Here is a 17062-nt window from a genome sequence, read left to right as displayed (position 1 = left end):
GTCGGTACAAGGATCGAGAATCAAAGTCGCGAGAACAGCTCAGTTTGCGTCGGAATGATACGAGAGCAACATGGTCTCGGTGCCGCGAAGCCGTGTCAACAAATAGTGCGTTTGTTTTGAGTGAACTATTTTTCCTCTGGGCAAATTCAGCTGGACGCAGTGAGCACTCGCGTCTTATTTACACGGTAAGTTTTCCACATTTGATGTATTTATGTAAGCTCTAAGACCGCGCTGCTGTGTACTTTCCGATCACGCGTCGAAAGCTGTCGAGATTTTTGAAATCGCGGAACTTGCGATTTTTCTTTATTATTATATGTAAAGAGAAAACTCTCGTCTCTTATGCGAAATATTTTTTCCTGCACCCTATAAGTCACTCTGTATTTATTATAGACTTTTATTGCTATTTGAGGAACAAAATTTTTCCCTTAATCGCAAACCGACGAACGAATCATGATTGTTTTAACGACATAAATTTTATCGAAATAGCGACAGAGGGAAATTTGTCGTTTAATTAGTATGCACGATACTTTCTCTCTCTCTTTCTCTCTCTCTCTGAACAGGCATTCGTGTGTAGTCGCACCGCACTTGCCTTACCTTCGTGTATAATTATACCTACCTTATACCTGTACACGGTACGAAGAAAAGACAAAGAAGAAATAAAAACAAGAAAAAGAAGAATGACCGAGGGAAAGAAAAACGGGCTGAAAATAAAGGGAAGAAAATAGGTTGGGTATTAATTTTCGCTAACGACCCAGCGTCTCGGCTCGACAATGCCGGAGCGACAAACGGGTATAATAATGAAGAGAAACGGCGAGCGATCGACGAATATGTATAATATACGAGGGTGCGAAAGAAGGTGGCGAAAAGCTGCAGGCTTGCAGGGAAGAGGATCGGAGTGAACCTTTTAAGCAACATGCGTTAGCTTCGAATATCACGCGTGAACTCCTCGTAATACTATTTAAAAAATACTATTTTAAAGGATCAGGTGCGCGGGCATAACTTAGGTTCGAATGAATTGTGATCCTGCAGATTAACATAACAATAAATGTGAATAACGAGTTGTTATGGTGAGTGGAACGATGTGACTTGTTGTTTATACGTAACATCGAGTTCTCATTGACAGATTGATACTCGAGTATAAATTGAAGATTGTTGAGAATAACTCGCGGGGTGAAAACGTCCGATTTGGGTAAGGGTGCACGGGCAACTGACATATGGTTGGAAATTGGAAGAAAGGCAACCCTGCTGAAAATGTTCGTGTGATAAATCGTAAAATGTTACGATCGAGATCAACTAGTATTTTATCACATGATTTATCTGGTAAATTCGAGTAAAATTTATAAAAAGTCACGCAAACAATTACAAAATCAAGAATCATAAAATATACTGGATACAAAATCACATGGTCAAATACATGTGATTTATGGTATATCTTATGATTCGCATTTTTGTGATTCATTACGTGATTTTTCCTATATTTTTCCCGACTTCAAAAGACGAATCTTTCGATAACAAAGTACACGTTGATTTCAGTGAAGAGGGGGAAGAACGCCCCGCAAAACACACGCGGAAATTGAGCGGCGTAAAAATGCAACGCGTGTTTACGATGCGCTGCAATTGCACATACACACACACACATACATACATACGTATATATATCTATACGTGCCTAAAGGCGCAATCAGCTAATTGAGTTGATCGATGAACCCGTCTCGTTTTGAACGAGAATTAATCCCGGAAACTCGGTGCGTCTGATTGAGTGGCTCGCTGTTGAAACTTTGCCATCCCTTTCCGGTTGATCCGCGAAAATCGGGCCTGTATGCATTTCGCACCTTCCGTTCCCTGACAAGCGTGGCTCTGCACCTCGGTGTAATTCGATTGTATAATGCAAATATGAGGTGATTCGCCAGGTAACGAGATGGCAAAAAAAAACAAATTGAAATAAAAAAAAAACTAAGGAATTAGCGAAGATGATAATTTGCCGAAATAGGAAACGTTCGGCCGTTTGTGTGCAGGTCCAATTTATCAGGTATTGGAGGGGGGTGGGGGTGGAAACGCAAACGAACCGTTGACCCGTTTGCATTATATTGCATACTATGTATGCATGTATACCTACGTGTATATAAGTGATGCGGAGTTTCGCGTTCGAAAAGAGTTTATTGAAAAAAAGAAAGAAAATAATTTTTTTTTCGTTCTCTATTTATTCGTTTTACTTTAATGCACCGTAAATACCGGTGGTAGCCGCCCTCGTAGACACACGTACGCATCTGCGACTATAATATTGCAATATCTGTGTCTGTACATGCATTCTCATGTTCACAGTGCGGAAATTCAATCCAATTATCGAAATATTCGTTTAACCCGTTAACGCGGTCAACCATTAAGTTGAAAATATGCGGAATGTGAATGTTTTTTGGGGTTTGATTCGTTTATTTTTTATCCGCTATTATATACCGCATTCCAATATTATGTACGTATTACGTGTATCTTCGACTTTGTACTTATACGTGTCGAAAAATCCAATATGCGAAAATTGAAAAGCCATTGCTATGATTAAAGAAAATCTGACATCGTAAGCTGGAGACATATTTCAAAGTTATTACAATTTATCAACCTACCGGAAACAACGATTTTAACTGTATTAGGTACACGTTCTGGTGAAAAATAGGAGTCAACATGAGAGAATTGAGAACCGCATCAGACTTATTAGAATCAACAAATGAGTTCATTATTGACGTCAATGTTTAACATTGGCTATACGTAAGTTGATTTTTTTATCATTCCAAAGAAGAGCTCAATAAAAATTGAAGTCCATAGACGCTTTTTGGATGGTAGATTTATAAAAAATAAATTAATGCACAATCGTTATAGTCTTCTGACTAAAAACAAGGGTGGACCGCCGTGTACGATGATCGATTGTAAGAATTTGTCAATAACTGAGCTTTAACCGTAAAAACCCGTCGATATGTATCTCTGATTTCTCCGCATAATGCAGGAAGATTATTTGAATCTAATTCAACTTGAGTCGCACTCCTCCGATCTTTGTTTCGGAACGATTCTTCGTTTGAAGATTATTGTCACAGAATTCGAAGATTGTTGGAAAAATAATGGAGATTCTCAAAGATGAGGGAAACTGGATTGTGACCCCTTCTTTCGCACCCAAGCAGAAACGCCTGTGCAACAGCAACGGCAACGGCAACAGCAACAGCGGCAGAGGTGGGTGGTGTTTGGTTAGGACTACGGGGCAAAGAGCGCGGGCGTTAATTGACTGGTTTGAACTTATTAGTGCGTCTGCCGTCTGCATTTATAAAAAGTGAATTATCTCCGGGCGAGAACTCGAAGGCTGCTCCAACGACGGACAAACACCGGACGGACGGAGAAAGGTGGAGCAGAGAACACGGGCGCGTTGCTCTGCAAGTTTACTCTGGCGAGTGCCGCGAGGCATTTTCGATTTTTTTAACCCCCGCGTTCCCGCCGTTTAACACTCCGTGGCTCGCGGCTCTCGGCTCTCGATACGTGCGAGTCGGGAATTCGAGGAAAAGTCGTTATACCCGAGTCGCATATCCTTCTTTTAGCGCATACGCGTAGTCCTGCAAAGTTTACTCACGTCGACCTTTCGCAGCAGCGGACCGAGTTGGCAAATTGATTCTCAACCGAGAAATGCGAGAGGTGTGAAAGACGAGAGAGAGAGAGAGAGAGAGAAACGGAAAGTTTTGCGCAGTGCCGGTAGGTAAGATAAGTGTGGGCACAAATTGTTGACCATCTCTCAATTATTGACCCTTTTTTATTGTATCTGTTTGATCTTTGATTCTAAGATTACCGAAAAACAAATTCGTAGCGTCTGACCCTCCGGCAATTGGTTTTAGTCATCGAGAGATACACAACTTGAGCCGTCAATTTATAATTTTCATCAAATAAAAAAGTGTCAATAATTGGCTCTAAACGTGGCGATAACTGGTACACTTGCCTTACATTCACGATTTTTAGCATGAAATTTAATAGAGGTAATACGATCGTTGAACCTCTGCATGCAGGGGGGTAGGTTTTACATCACCCTGAAAAAGGATACCAAGGACCCGGATTCCCGAACAGCCCTCGTCTTTGTCCCGATCACTCTGCCCGGCCGAAAATACGCGACCCAGGAAGATATTGCTTTGATCGATAATATCGATCAATCAATGTCCCCTCTTATCGGACAATTTCGTAACTCGAGCTGCGTAGACACGTTCCGAGTATAATTTAGATCTCTTTTATACGCAGCTGAAAATCATATGAATGACTGGCATAATCGGTTTTTCAATTAATTCAACTTGTTTGCGCATTCGCGATGATCAGATTCATTTCTCTCGGCATACTTCGAGTATTTTCACACCATTCCTACACAATAGAAATACTGTAAAAAAAATGTACATGCTTTTTCAAGCGCAGGTATTTGATGGTTTCAAATGCTCATTTGTTTCAAAAATATCACTCGTCTAGTATTCAGAAGTGAACAAAATTTTGGTATTTCTTTTTTGGATTTATTTTTCATTTCTGTAACCATGCATGCGTCTGGTTAGAATTGTTGAATTGAAGATTCTTTTGCCCGTGCGCACGTACGTTTTTTATTCAAGCTTGTCAGACGGTTCGTCGGATTGAATTTTCAACCAACCCGAAGCAAAGGAACAACGCAAGCGTGGACGTTGATTGCAATAAATTTTGTGAGACTGAAATTATAAATTTGACGGTAATTGAATAAAGATTGTTCGCGACGAAACCAGACAAGCAATCCCTAGAGTCTCACAGGATAAGTGCCGCATTTACACGTCACTGAAACTACGCGCCTACGTATAATAATATAATACATAAGGTTGTTGTGTAAGAAAAGCGTGAAACTTGATTGAAAGTAAAACCGGGATAATTCCGAACGCGTCGAAAAACAGAGCTTAAAAGATCCTCTCGAAAGCGTATTCAAACATACATACATTCCTACACGCACATTGTACGCCTATGCCTACAGAGTATGTACGGAGTATAAAAGCAGGGGAGTCAGGATATATGGGAGGACGGTTTACCTTAGGGTTGAGTTAAAATTTCGGCGGTAAGAGACGCGCAAGATGTGCATACGTGTAGGAGAGGTTTCGGGGGTGTTTGGCGGAAGCCAGCCTGGTAAGGAGGGGCGGGGGGGGGCTTACAAATTCATTCGTCGGCAAGGCATATGTGTGATACCGCATATACCCCCGTACCATGTACATACTACTAGGGGATGGGGATTGCGATGCTATGCCATGCGATGCGATGCGATGCGATGCGGTGTAAGTACGGCAGTACGGTGAATCCGACGAATCGCTGGAAGCGACGCGACGGTTGCCTTCCACCCCCGCCATCCCGCCGTCGTTGTTGAGGCCACGCGAGGGTCGAGGCAGCCACCCCCATTATTTATCGGGCGAGATTTGGCCGAATAAATTTTCCGACTTTGTCACTTCGTGCAACGCTCTACTCCTAGCTCATACTTTCCTTGACGGCTACACTGCACCGAGTATACAGGCTTATGTAGACTTACATACTGTACGAACACGCGCACACGCACACATTGTACATATACGGGGCAGTCCATGCCTTTTCGACCTCGGTTTGACCCTTGACATCTCGGATTGGGCCCGCGACTTTTTTTTTTATATGATTGTTTTTGACTCGATTTGAATCGTCTACAATTTTTTAAAACGATCTCATTGATCGACACAATTTAATAAACGTGAAAAAACGTGTGTCATGTATCAAAATTTAAGCTGAGAGCCCGAGTATGGAGTTGTTTCCTTCTTACTGTTTTCAAGCTTTTTCCGAAGGAAAATAACGTTGAAAAAAATCAGAAGCGGGAATTGTTTTACTATGGATGGTTACTGAAATATTTTCACACGTCGCGGCGGATTTTTGAACATTTTTTCAGTTACGCACATCCCTATATACCCGAACAGATATCACTAGTCGACTTACGGAATGACTCAATTCCAACCCCACGATCGTGTCCAAAGAGATACAGATTCTTTCTCTCCATCGTCGATAATTTATTATATTATATTTCAACTCGCGATTTGCGTGGTTAGGATTGTGTATGCTTAATGCAACAACTTCTCTATGCAAAATATAACATTTTTTAGGCAGTGAAGGCTGAGAAAAAAAATCTTCCATCAATTTTTCTCAACTATATAGTTCAGAAAAAAAAATTATCTGTGTTTAAAATCGAGTGGAATGAAATATTTGTTTCCATTTGTTTTTTTCTCTGTGCTTCCAATTAGATCGATACACGTGTGTTCCAATCTTAAAAGTGCTCGTATGTAGTAAACTCTTTTTGTCGTGTTTGTAGTTTATTCTTCTCCTCCTTCCGACGAGTAGGATAATTGAGTTCGATGTGTTATAAATTGTATTACCAACTGCGCACCGCGGGCATTCGGGAATGAATTTCTCTCTCTCCCCTCGGACGTTCAGGAATTGTCCTGCGATTTATCCCCTTTCACATTTCGCGGAACGACGCTGCGCGTCCCGTCACCCCCAGACGTCGGCGAAGCATCAATCTTGACTTTGATGAGATTGCGGATGACACCGGACCTTACCCTTATACGCGCGGGAAGCTACGTCCTCCTCAAGGAGAATGAGATGCGCTTCCTGAGACTCCCTTGGCTCGTTTACCTCGCGACTGAGGCGCAGCGCCTCCGCTGCACGTGCATCGAGGCCGTCTGCAAGGTCCCCTCATCCCCTGGGTATTCGGGAAGAATTTCGATGCGGGATAAGGAGCGGCGAAAACCGTTAATCACAACCGTCCGTCACCATCAACGCCGGTCTTCGCCGCAGCTGCCAACTTTGTCTCCTCGGATCGTGTGCCGTAAGGGGCGCTTCGTATTTTCCTACACAGAAGATTTTTTCAAAACATTATATTCCTTGCGGAATGGGAATAAGGGTACCTACCAGGATCGCTGGTCGCTTAAAAGTACCGATAACGGAATAACGATCGAGGGGTTGAAATATTTACAATCGTAAAATTAAAGTCAAAATATTCGATCTGTACACCAATCGTAAGATGGCGCTTTCGGATAATCCGAACGGCGCGCGGCGTAGCGAAAACATATGGAATAGCGGGAGTGCGATTTTTACGGAAGGGTTTGTAACGAGGTGTAAGAAAGCGGAATGTTTCTTCGCGTTTCCCTGCACGTGGAATAGCTTGACAAACTTCCGGTTCAAAGTCAATTATTCAAATATCACGTGTCTCGGGTAGGGAAATAAAAGAGCCAGGCAAGAAGCTCGACGGGGCTGCAAGCCGGCGAGCCGATGGCGCGATTCCAAATCTCGTGCCGCCCTTGTGTTTCAAAATTCAGACCGCGATCGCCATCGTCGAAGGAGCCTGAAGCAGCCCCGTTGCCCCCTGGCAGTACGAGCGAGACGAACCGCGACAGTTCACGAAACAGCCTTTTTTCCCGCACCCCTAATTTCCACCCCCGAGTGACAAACTCGGCGAGAAATAAGCGGCGACTCGTCGATTCGTTTTTCTCTCTTCTCGTTTGTTTATTTATTTCTTTTCTTTCTTTTTTTGTTTTTTTCTTTTGCCCCTCCAATTTTTGCAACCAAGGAAAAGAGGGGGAAAAAGAAACTCGCATGAACTGGGACGGGGAATAAATCGGCCTGCGGGAAAGAAGGGGGGGCTCGGGATATGTTGCGGTGGAAAACTCGCGAAGTCGAGGAGATTGGGGGGGTCTGTTTAAAAACGACTTTCTCCGAAGTTGCACACGCGCGACTTGTCGGTGCGTATCCTCACGGTGCGTTCGTGTGCTCTTGTACGAAACGGCGACCCGATTTTAGGGCTGCTGCCGCTTCCTGCAGAGAGCCCGTACAAGATGCGTGGTTTTGGGCCACGAATTCGACGAATATAAACGCGGTAAAATATCGACGCTCAACTTCACCGGGAAACTTATTTCGCCCCGCGGGTCGGGTTAAACGTGAATTTCCCGTTCCACCCCCACCCCGTTCCCCTCATCCCTTTGGTCATCCCCGGTTGGCGTCAGCTCGCGCGTCGCGTCGAGATTAAAAACTACATTATCAAAGAGTCGCGAAAAAAGCTTTAGGAATGCTTTTGCACCGCGATCAGCACCCGGCTGAGAGTGCGGTGGTGCTTTTTTTACACCCTGCATAGAGAAAAAAGAAAGAGAGAGAGAGAGAGAGAGAGAGAGAGAGAGAGAGAGAGAGAGAGAGAGAGAGAGAAACCGACAGCCCTTCAAAACTACCTCGGCTTCTGTCGCTTTTATAACTTTATACCGATCGCTTTTTTTCACCGTCAGCTGACCCACCGTTTTTATCTCGCAATCAAAATTACCCTCGTCCAGCAGTAATTCCCTTGTGTGTAACGATATCGTTTATTACACGGTTTCACAATCGTACTCAGTAGACACAGAGTCTGTAATCGATGACGTTTGTACATTTTCATGAATTTTCATGTCATGTTTTGTATTTCGCGAACGATTGAAACAAATCGCATTGTTACGATCATTTCGCATCACATCGTATACGATCAGTAACTACATTTGTAGGGGAAATGTATTTATTAAAATTTTTGTATTGCATTGAGAGTGAGCGAATCAAAAATTTACCCTTTGACGTTTAATGAAACCTGTACTATTTCAAACGATTGATAACACGCACAATCGATACAGCGAATTCATTTGTTTATAAATTAATTGGCAAATATTACCCCGTTATTATAGTCATCCGTACAAGATTGTCGGCGAGGTTTCTTTTCGTGTTTCCTAAAAAAAATTTACCGTTTAACGCCTGATGCGAAAATGAATTTTAATAAAAATCTAACAGAGCTGCAATGTGAATAAATTCCAAGCACTTTTGACGCTGCAGAATTATTTATTATTGTTATCATTATTATAAGCGCCCTCCGATCACTCGTCCGTACAAAGCATACAGATAACACGTGTATACAAAGCAAGTGCACTTCTCTGTTAGGATAACGAAGAAAGACCAAAGACGGCAAAGGCAATGCATCGTATACCGGGACGGAATTCAAATATTCACCGCTCGGTAATCGCGCGAAAGTATCCATGCCTGTTTATAACGCCCCGTGTAAGTTCCCGGTCCTTGCGAATAACGGGGTTAAAACGTTCCGACAATAATTCCGAGGCACAAAGGGTCGCGGGTTGAGCGGTTGTACGCGGCATGCGGGCGATGCGCAAGAGTGGGAATAAGGAACTTCTTGAAACGGCTGAGAATTCGAAAGGCTGATAGGGATGAGGGGGCGAGGGACGGGGGAAGTAAAAATTGATAACGAGCCCCTGACACGCACGGGGGTGGTTATATTGATTCGGGCAGATAACCGGAGCCCGCCATGCCGTTATGGGCGTAGGTGGTATGTTTTACCTGGCGAAAAGCCAGCTGGGCAAGAGTCGAAATTATTATCACCACCGATAGATTACGACGCGTGACGAGCCCGGATTCATTCCCCTGAGCCGCTCTCCCGACCACCTTTCAGCCCTTCTTTATCGTCTTCGATTTCTCCCGGAGCGAAAATAGCCAGCCGCGGGAAAATTAATTCGGGTACACATATACGCCCGGTATGCGTGTAACGGGCGACGGGGCATCGGTGGGGATATAAATTCTTAATTTGGGAAAAACAAATTACAAATTATAACTGTATTTTGTATTTAGAAGAAACGAAATCACAGTACAGTACAAATTAAGTTAGTAATCAGTGATGACGATTTTATTTTCATTAAATTACGCGGGCTTTTTGCAAGAGACTCTTTTAATTTATATTCTCATTGATTGCAATTTTCAAATATAATTTTCAGTTTACTTTTGTTTCTTTCTAATTACAAATTTAAACGCAACTTGTATTCTATCACCGGTTCAATTGCAAATTATACATGTAATATTACGTTTATAATCGAGTGATTAGGTATACAACTTTGCCCGTCACTGCAGGTAACAGGACGAAATGAAACGAGCGATGATAATCCGACAAGAAGAAAAACGCGCTCGAAGCACTTATCGTACGAATTCTCGCGCAAAAATTGATCCTCGAAAACGATGCGGAAATCCTGTCGGGGTAAAATATTACCGAACCTGATGTTTCGCCCTGCGGGGTGAAGCGACCCTTGCGGCCGAAGCTGTCCGTCTTATAAATCGCCGACGTTCACTCGTCCGTAAATTTACCAGATAATTCCGAGCGACGTTGATGCAGCTGAACATCACAACTCGCCTGCTCAAACTATCGTCCGGCGATTTTTATTGATTTGCCGATGCTGAATCCAACGCTGACCAGAAAAAGCACAACTTTCGTTCTGTCTTTTCACATCCGTGGTATAGAATTACGAGAAAATATTCTTTCTCAAAACGCATATTTAGAGAAAAACTTCGTTCAACCTCATTTTTCAATCTTAGGAAGTAGCGTGATTTCATTTGATTTGAAAAAACTTTTTTGAACTAGCAAAAATTTGCTTCTTACACTTCCACGAAGTAGCTGTTGCAAGTTTAATATAGTTTCGATTAATTGATGTGAGTTTTAACGATTTTGTCAAATCTATAACATCATTTCTTTGCATATACTATTGTATAAAATGTAATTCGAAAACAAGCGGTAAAACTCTGTTTAATTTTGCGAAATGGGAACCGAGGCAGAGAGGTGATGACAACAAGAGGATGCAGGGTAGGTATAAGGTAGCTGTCAGAGTGTGGGAAAAGAATCTACGGTCTGGAGGACTTTCTTACTTTTAATTTAAGGACCCCCTCTTAATTTATAGACTTTGCTTGTCGGTGCCATTTTTCTATATACTATGTTTATTCCTTCGTGTTCGGAAAAGAAACCCGGAAAAAACAGTTTTACAGATCTGAGGAGGCAGACGTTTCTCACGGAGTTGATCGCAGCTATGATCATCGACGCGATGCACCGCGAGACGCGAGAAGCTCTCTTCGCCCCTCTCGAACCCAGCGATCTGAATATTGTCAGCGCTTTTTCACCCCCGTCAAACACATTTCAACTCTCTCCCTCTCTCTTTCTCTCTTTCTCTCTCGCTCTCTCTTGTGAAATTATTGAAATCGACAGATGTATTGTATGATGTACGCTGTATGATGTATGATGAATGTTGTATGATGTATTATGCGCGCAGAATGTGGCTGCCCTCTCTGTATGTACGCTTTTCATTCGGTTTGTGTCTATTTCTATTTTGATTTTTATTTTATTTTAATTTTTGTATTATTTTATATTATATTATTTTAGTATTGGTCACCAACCGCCATATTACGTATTGTATGTATGTATAATTTTATTTTATTTTTTTAAATTTATTTTTATATATATATATATATATATGTGTGTGTGTGTGTGTGTGTGCCTATGGTTGCTAGGGGGTATTACCCCGCGATCAAATAAATACTCTCTCTCTCTCTCTCTCTCTTATAGTCGTGCGGCCTACCCTGAACCAAGTATATTATAATACGTCTATGATGTATAATAATGCGACACGTATATAAAAATCTCCACTTATAACAGACGATGTCGTCCCCGATACTACGAAAGCAGATTTCAACCCCTAAACTATAATGCTATCGGTCATTATTCACGATCGTCTGAAAAGTGTAATCAGGTGGAAGGAAGCTGTTTTTATTAATTTATTAATTCCTCCCGTTAGACACATCCGGGTTTTTACCATAACAGATCCGTGAAAAATGACTGTCGAGGAACTTGAAAATGATTTATAAGATTTGAGTGTTGAAAACGTGATTACGTTTTTCTTCACTAACGGGACCATAACTGAATTCGAGAGAAATACAAGGCCGTGAAGAGATGAAGCGATTGTTTTTTTTATAAAAATGCATGCTTACATTGAAATCGCGAGGTTCAACGAGCGCACAAAAATCTCGGTCCGTCCAACTAAACCCTGAATTCAATTGCCACCAAGCTAGAGAAACCGACGAAGAATTTGAACGTTATGTGGTACAATGTGGATACACGCGTACATATGTAGGTACTACATACGTCAGAAGAACAGTCGGCGTCGTCGCCATAGTGACGTTATTGCAGTACGGAAAAGCAAGTCGGTAAAATTGTCCCGTAACAGCCGTACGTACTACGTACGTATACACACACGGGGGGCGCAGAGAACAGCGGCCGGTTCACCCGGTGCAATATGACCCTATTAAAAATAAGGAGCGTAGTTGCAGACGCGGTGTTATCACCCTGCAAGTATCGATCCGCGAGGGCCCTCCGCCCCGTTCAACGGGGGCAATTCACCGGCCTCGCGAGGGAAGAGGGACGTGCACAAAAGTCCCGAAAAAGCGGAACGCGCGGTCGGCGAAAAAAGGAGGATATACATACCCACGTAGGTACCGACAAGGGAGGAATTTCAACCCCTCCGGGAAACGGGATTGTCTCGTTGCTTAGCGGTCGCTGTGATTTCGGGCGAGATTTTCGCTAACGAGGAACAAAAATCGTGATCCCCCGTGGTTCGCGAGGATCGCAGAGGCGTTTTCACTATTAGGCCTGAGCTTTGCTCGGGGCCGCATCTTATTCGCGGGTACGGATCACGCGTTCCTTAAGCTCGTGCTGCACTTCTTTACCCACTATTACGCATTTCCGGCTCGTTGGACCGGAAACGGGAAGATAAGACGGTCTACTCGACGTCGACGCGGACGCCTCCCGAGGCAGTTACACATCCTGGCCTCGGGCTTATCCTCGAAATATTGCAGGGCGGCTAGGCGGAGGATAGGTGGCAGGGTACTGCATGTTCCATCGATTTCAAACGGTGGATAGATGCCCCGTGTACATGTATATATATATACATATATATGTATACATGTGCGCGGTATCGTCGATGGTGAAACGACTCGACGCGCCCGCCAGCTCCGCATCGCTATTCGATCTCCGCGATTGAACGATAAAATGTAAACAAAATTTATACCGCGACTGTATGTATAACAGGCACGGGTAATACATCCTTATACACCAGCTTCAGCTGTACCTTCTGATCCGATTTCTCATTCCGATTCCGACGTCACGGAATTAAACCATACGAAGTGTCGGTCATTCTTCTATCACGCATGGAAGCTGCATACTGTGTACGTACACAACTCGATTCACCGTCATATGCACCCGGCATCGTAATAACATAAATGCCTTTCCAGCTGCTGTTCGATATTTTATAGCGTGCGCAATAACAGCCTGTCTATTTTCTTCCCATAACCATGGCAGCCTTCGATTTGTAGATCTCGGTTTACGGTTATGGAATTTCTACGGTTAACCATGTACGTACGTACAAACTGCGAATGACGCGCCGTTAAATCCCTTGGACTATGCAGCGTGTCGTGTAAGCCGGAAAGAAAGTTATCTCCTTCGGACGCTGAAATCTTGGACGGTTTTATCCTGGGCTTGAAAAATGGTGCACCAATGATCGTGGAGGGTGTTTGAATTACGCGACAAGGTCCAAAACAAAACTGGAAACTGCAGTTCGGACTCGGATCGGATCGAAAAATCGGGGAATCGCGTTGAGTGCTGGAACCTCGGTACAGTGGAAACATCGCGCAAGAGGTTTGCATTCCCGAGAGGGTCCAGCGGTGCGTGAGGATACGGTCTTGGAACGAGTGCGCTCCAGTTGGCGCACGCGACTGTAGGCAGAAGCAAAAGCAGCGCAGGCGGCAGAAGCTTTGGAGAGAGAGCGAGGAGTGAAAAATAAAAGCCACAAGGAAGAAAGACACCCTCCTAGACGTCGTCGTCGTACAGGCACCGGGAAAAAGCAGCTCTTTCGCAACCGCCAACCTGGGTTTCTCGCGCTGATGAAAGGAAGTGTCTCATATACCCGCCCCCGGCGCTCCGCCCTTCCGTCGCAACGTCGCGTCGCAAAGGATGGATGCAACGGGGGCGCTCAAGACCCGACCGGCAACCTCCACGACGAAACGGAATTTAGCCGCTATTGTCTCGCGGCATGCCCGATCACACGGCCTGTCTTCCCCTCCACCTCCGTCCTCTTATGTCCTCTCATCTTCCGCTTCCTCACCGCTCTCTTCACTTCAATCCGTGCTTCGTTTCTCGCGTAGTTCCGACCCGAGCGAACGGTGCCAGAAGCTGACTGCACTAACCGTGCCCCGAATTTTACTTACCAGTTTCGAAAGCCTTGCTTCAGTAATACCGATGCACCCCTCGTACAGCTATGCCTCTATTCTATTCTGCGGGCTTACGTCACCTTATCAGCGTGGGTATATTTTTTCATCCGAACCTTTCGCTACGACTATCGATACGTTAACCCGGTGTAGCTGTTCCAGAGAATCGTTCGATCCTAATTCCCGAGCTGGCGGTGATTAGCTAACGTCATTTTCGTAATGGAATTGGCTTCGGGAGCGGTTGCAAATTGCAGTGCTTTGCGGGTTGAATATCCGCTGGAAAGATCGATACGAATAATTATATACCCATCTCGGAAGATTTTCACCAACATTGTGAAGAAAAAATTAAATACGATAAGCGGCTGTGAAATTCTGTCGACTCTGATTTCGCGTCAGTCCAACGCTGTCTGATTGTCTTGAATTTCCGAAAAAACTCTAAAAAATTGTCTATCGTAGTCTTACACTGGCCGGTTGTGGTCAGTGCACCACAATTTTTCACCGCAAACGTCTCGGTGCTGTCGTAGACCGGTGTACCAAAGTTTAAGAAGCACAAGAGTGGATCACAGGTATACTCAAAGTATTATCTTGACTTCGTCAAGCGCAGTCGATCAAGCCTCACTCGTGCCTGACTAGTGTATATTTTTATTCCAACGAAACGTGTGATTATACAGAGCCAGCCTTTACACGACCAAACCATTGAAAAAAGGTCGAAATTAGCAAACAAGGGTTGAATTGCGGGAGAGCTAATTGTCTACGGAGATCGATAAGCGTTCACCCGGGTATCCCGGAAGTTGGGGAATCCTGACACGGAGAAATCCGTTTGGCACGGGGCACGGGGAAGAAGGTGGCTAAGGGGAGGTGAGGATGAAGAGGACGAGGAAGAGGAAGAGCACCGGGGCCGCTTGGCACCAAATTAAAAGTTGGTTCCTTACTCGAGGCGTGTCGAGGCCGAGCCTTGCTTCGAGTTGAGAGCGTTGCCGACCCTCGCGCGAACCCGGTCGTGGTAGGCGCTACGTCCCGGTGAAGGGCCTGAGTTAGCAATAGTCTAGCACCACTTCGGGTGACACTCGCGAGCGGCCTCATTGTCTCTCGAGAGCGTTCCCCCCGTACCACCGGCTCTTCTTTCCGAGGTGGGCTCTTCCCGCCCCCCCGGTACCCCGACCCCCCGTAGCCGTCCCACTCGTGCTGCGGAACCGCGACAGCGCGTGTGCGCCAAAGACCGAGGCGGCGGTGCCTGGTTACACGATGTAGGTACCCACCTACCTTACCCGTGAACTGCGGCCAGCCAGCCTTAATAAGCTTATGCAGCACTCTCCTATGCACTCCGACAGCTAAGCCGTCGTGATATAGTGCGTCCCAGGTATCACCGTTCTCCGTTTCTCCGCGATCACGGGTTCACGACTCGTTAACCGCTCGTCATTGGTTTTCGCCAGTTTCGAGTCCATCCTCGTCCGATTTTCTGTTCAATGAAGAGCGGAAGTCGGTGCAGCGATCGTCCCGAAAGTGAAACGTTCACATTTCGCTAGGTCTCTTACCGTTCACGTTCAAAGTTACGGAGAATCATTTTCAACGACTTTACATTACCGTAATCTCAATTTTTTCGTACCACGATATCTCCGGAACGGATCAACGACTTTTGTATGGTGTAAAAAATGGTGTCGTTAAAATTATCCAATATTGGCTGGTGTTGTAGCCAGTTCGGTAACTGAACAATAGGTAGTGTTGGATTGTCATCAGACATTTTTATATTAACGCCAAACTTTTTTCGCCACAAGCCGACACCACCGCACTCGACCGATTTCGATGAACCACGACCGATTGGTCTCCGGCTTCGGTCGACCTACGACTCGTTAGGTACATTTTCAGGAGAATCGGACAAGCGATCACTTTTTTTCCACCGAAATTCTTATTTTTGCTGATAACGGGATTAGGAGCAAGTTCTAGAACCGGTACTTTCGGACCGGCCTACTTTCTCTGCTTGTTAAACCACGTTTTTATCGGCCGTCAGCAACCCGGAAATAGAGGGAGGGAATCCAGCGCACGGTATGAGGTTCAGTTATATCCCAGCCGTGAAAAGCAGCACTGCCTCAACTGATGCGAGGCGACTTTGAGCCTAGGCTCCGTCTTAAAAGAGATATATGTACCTACAAAGTAGTCGTGCCAGGTCTCGGGCGGGAGAGGAATTAAAAAAAAGAAAGGGTTTTCCGCACACTTTAGCAGAGAGGGAAGCGGCAAAGTTTAAACTTTAAACTCGCTGGCGTCGCTCCTTGAAGGGCCGGAGAATAGGGTGTATAAGGTGGATGCTTTATACCGAACCCAAGAGCAGAGAGCCAAGCCGTAAGAAAGCGAAGTTTCGGTTTCCGCCACTTCTAGTTGAGAATTTCATTTGGTTTCGCACGATATACGTACATACATACACACAGAATTTTTTTCCCTTCTTTCCTTTCTCTCCTTACTCCCATTTTCCGCTCTGCCATGCCGATGTATTCTTCCTTTTCTCTGGCTACCCTCGTGCCGCTCTATTTTTCATCCATTTTTTCTCTACTTCTACTTCTATTTCCTCTAGTTCGTCTCTTTTAGCTGGCTGGCTAGCAAGCTAGCTAGCTAGTTATTCTTTGACCAAAGTCTAGGTGTACCTACCAACCAGCCAACCGACGGAGAGCGGCGGAGAGCGGCGGAGAGACTCCGGGAGCCGAGAGGCTTGAGGCAGTGACTAATGTATCTTCATTCCGTCCGTGTTTAACTTATTTCGAAAGTTTACCGTCAACTCGACAAGAAACACTCGCTTGCTTCCGTCTGCGTCGTATACCAAACCTCTCCACGTTGCCGCAGGTACTCTTCGCGTGCGTCGCACGTACGTGTGTCATATACGTACACACGCGCATTCTCATCGTTACGCGATGTGTGCGCGGAGGAGACGCGAGCTCGAGACCCAGGA

General features: G+C 44.8%; 1 protein-coding gene across 6 annotated transcripts in view; it reads left to right on the top strand.

The window, feature by feature from the left end:
• LOC124305414 (3 beta-hydroxysteroid dehydrogenase/Delta 5-->4-isomerase type 4) overlaps positions 1 to 17062 on the top strand; it is a 36005-nt gene continuing 18943 nt past the window's right edge. For 4 of the 6 annotated variants that reach the window (XM_046764827.1, XM_046764828.1, XM_046764829.1 and 1 more), the window contains exon 1: positions 33 to 185. The gene's annotated coding sequence lies outside the window, so the exon portion shown is untranslated. Of the gene's footprint in view, positions 186 to 17062 lie in introns of all 6 variants that reach the window. The other 2 variants (XM_046764831.1, XM_046764830.1) reach the window with 2 other exon arrangements.

Source organism: Neodiprion virginianus, chromosome 5 (assembly GCF_021901495.1).
Source record: "Neodiprion virginianus isolate iyNeoVirg1 chromosome 5, iyNeoVirg1.1, whole genome shotgun sequence".
NCBI lineage: Eukaryota > Metazoa > Arthropoda > Insecta > Hymenoptera > Diprionidae > Neodiprion > Neodiprion virginianus.
The sequence above is the reverse complement of the archived record's forward strand: the minus strand, read 5'-3'. Positions and strand labels throughout refer to the sequence as shown.